General features: G+C 43.9%; 1 non-coding gene across 1 annotated transcript; it reads left to right on the top strand.

The window, feature by feature from the left end:
* Positions 1-2,719: 2,719 nt before the first annotated feature.
* Positions 2,720-2,812, top strand: TRNAY-GUA (transfer RNA tyrosine (anticodon GUA)). The gene is made up of 2 exons: positions 2,720-2,756; positions 2,777-2,812. It is a non-coding gene; the product is annotated as a tRNA-Tyr (tRNA).
* Positions 2,813-3,559: the final 747 nt, after the last annotated feature.

The raw sequence follows: 3,559 nt of genomic DNA, 5'->3' as shown, positions 1-3,559 counted from the left end.
GGCATTGCCTAAGAAGTAAATTGGTACAGCCAAATAAAACTGACGTGAGAGAGGAAGTCAAAGAGGTGATACGCACCTCTGCTTAATACTAGAGAAGAGTTGTAAAAAATTACGTACTCTATACAGTACTGAACCTGCTCAATTATCATGTTACGGAGCCATTGCCCTATCTATACGGAAATGACCTTGTAGATGAAGCCGCCTGATCTGGCAATGATACTCTTCATTGTAAAGCTATTACGTTATCAAAAAACAGATGTCACTGCAAGGCTTCGTTAACTTACCCGCCAACGAGTACTCGAACAGCAGAACCCAATAAACTTTACCACGCCCATTTTCGTGACCTTGCTCGAGTGTAAAGCTCCGTATTTCGTACGGAATAACGCCAAAAAATACCTTTCATGAGTGTTAAATAGACTTGAGAATCGCCCAGGACACTGGCTGACACTGTTCTTGGCACGGAAGGTATTAAGAGCGTTCTTGCGTTTCTTGCGGACAGCTGGTATTAAAGGCAGGTTTTAAGCAACGTCGTTCTTCGTATTACTGTTATCTTTTCAATGCGAAGCATTTCTTTGCGTACTGCAAGCACTTTTGGTGTCTATCAACGTATATATCTAGCCACCTACGTCGGGGTGCTCTCATGATCACCCCCTTAACTTGGGCCAACCAAAATTAGTATGGGAGAGTAAGATGGTTTGAAGAATACGACTTGCTGGTCATGACATGAATAATATCACAATCCCATCGCAAGCGCCGTCAGACAATTTCCACCAGACATGCCCGCGAGTGGTATGTGCCACTGTCATGCGAATATGTGATAGTGTGGCATGCGGGTGATTGACATTTCATATCTAACCAGGAAGGTTGAGAACACACATTGGTAATTTTAACGCGTGAGCGTTAAGGAAAAGCTGGAATCGGCAGCGTTAACCCGACGAATGTAAAGAAAATAATGATAAGGTCCCAGTAGGAATCGAACCTTAGCATTCTCCGTGGCAACCAAGTATTCTACCACAGAGCCACGCCCGGGTATCACAACTACTTTTCAAATAGACCGCATTGTTCGTGAAGCGTCGATAGAGGATGCAGTGTTCAGTATCCAATTTTATCAACATTACATATGTTCTCCTGCGATACAGACGCCGCGTCAAGTTAGGATCAACTGTACTTAAGTGCAATGCATTGACGGTGATTGACAGTTTATACCAAACAAGTAATGATTGATAGATATGTGGGGTTTAACGTCCCAAAACCACCATATGATTATGGGAGACGCCGTAGTGGAGGGCTCCGGAAATTTCGACCACCTGGGGTTCTTTAACGTGCACCCAAATCTGAGCACACGGGCGTACAACATTTCCGCTTCCATCGGAAATGCAGCCACCGCAGCCGGGATTTGAACCCGCGACCTGCGGGTCACCAGCCGAGTACCTTAGCCACTAGACCACCGCGGCTGGGCAGATAGTAATGTTCGGGAAACGTCAATTGAGGTTGCAGCGTTAGTTATCCAATCTTATATACAGTACATACGTACTCCAATCTCACACCCGTCACGCAACGTTTTTTTTTTTTTTCAAGTATAAAATGTTTGTGCACGCCAGGGAACGTTTTCTTGAGTATACCACTGGCTTCTGGAATCTAGCAATTCCAATGAAAGTCGCTAAAATAATACGCATTAGACGTCTCCCGTAATGTTTTCAATCAAAGCATCAAAACTGAGATATCGTCACGGGGTCGTCACGTGACAATATTCAAGACCAAATTTTCTATTTGTGTGAACTTGTGCCCGAAAAAATGAAAAGGCAAGGTACAGAGAATTTACGACGATGCACACCGATAGCGGCGAGCAGGGCGTCTGCCGTCGGTAATCTGATCATCAGCAGAGCGCATCGTCTTCTGCACAATAGTCACTAAACCTTCTCCAGCGTTATCATTGGTGCTGGCGTAAGCTCTCAAATAAACTTGATTATTCGAATGAACCGAAAGAGTGCGGTGTGACATAACTATCTGGGTTCTGCGTGCAATTCTAACCGATTGATGTTGATTGATATGTGGGTTTAACGTCCCAAAACCACCATATGATTATGAGAGACGCCGTAAAGACGCCGTATGAATTCGGAAATTTTGACCACCTGGGGTTCTTTAACGTGCACCCAAATCTGAGCACACGGTAACCGATTAATGTTCAACAGTCACGAAGAAGCTTCTCGAACACTGTGATGTGGTCTGCGCCGAGCGCTGCTGTCAGTAATTTCGGGTGAAATCCCATTTGGTCAAAATAAGCACAAGCGGAAAGATTCTTCATGGTTCAACCATAACGTGTAACAACAGAATGCAGCGTCGAAGTTTCTTCCACAACATTACTGCCGCGTCGACTACCTCTTTTACGTCAAGCACATTGTATGATAACGCTTTCTGTACAGTCACTGAAACAGGTAAATCGCATCTTTTTGTTTTCCAGTGCCATTTAAGCACATCGTTGGTATATTTTATTATTGCTTTAACTTAGCTTCACATGTGAGGATATAGTACATGCATGTCCGGCAACGAAATCAATTGATATTCGAGGAAACAACCGTGGTGCACACGCTTGCGTTTCAAGGTAAATGTGTTGACGGGAAACCGGACGGCGGCAGCGAAAAAACTAGGTTGCAGCTCCTTCCTGCTCTGCAAGAGTTCCTGCTCAGCAAGGAAGTCTTTTAAGAAAGCGCAACTCGTGCCGTCGATAGCTCAGTTGGTAGAGCGGTGGACTGTAGAGGTCTCGGACAACGCTGTCATCCATAGGTCGCTGGTTCGAATCCGGCTCGACGGACGTTACTTTTTTTTTCTCTTTTTTTTTACCAAACAAAAAGACATCAGCAAATTAAAATAGCATGGCATAAATACCAACACGGCAATGAATGCGTACGTTTGTGGCAGTGTGAAAGAGTGCAAAAAAAAATAGATAAACGGAATTCACATGCACCATAAAAATGCTCGCAAGACGATACGCAGACGAAAGCCATTTTCTTTTTTTTTTCTTCTTAATCGATTTCATTGATACTGTGTTTGCTGTAAATGCAGAAGACGTTCAATATTTCTATTTTAATCAATACCCCACTATAATAATTTCGCAGTAAAGACAGAACTAGAAATAGAAATGCAGGAGTAAGATAGGGAGGCTATCCAAAAGATGTCTCTAGTTTGTTGCTACGCGATCTGTGAAGGGAGCATATTGTCATTATGACAATGTGTGAAGGTACCCTTGTACGTATGTATATTAGGTGCCCGTTAATAAACACGAGCTAATTACAGCTACTGTGGAGTTTCTCACTGCGGCATGTGCCAAAGTCATGTGGTTGATACACCACGTGAATCAATAGAATGTTTGTTCTTTTCTCGAAAACCTCTTCATAGAAGCACGTTGTTTTTGTGACACTGCATTTTGTGTGACCTGGATAGCGTGTAGTGCATTGCACGTTCTTTAACCCGCCCCGTTTCCGCAGGTGATGCTGAAAATGATAAGATTTGCCCGCGCGTGCAAAACACACCTGGCTCAAAACACCTGGAGCCACGCCCG

The sequence above is a fragment of the Rhipicephalus microplus genome, chromosome 4, assembly GCF_043290135.1.
Source record: "Rhipicephalus microplus isolate Deutch F79 chromosome 4, USDA_Rmic, whole genome shotgun sequence".
Classification (NCBI taxonomy): domain Eukaryota; kingdom Metazoa; phylum Arthropoda; class Arachnida; order Ixodida; family Ixodidae; genus Rhipicephalus; species Rhipicephalus microplus.
Note: the sequence above shows the minus strand (reverse complement) of the source record. Positions and strands in the feature narration are given on the sequence as shown.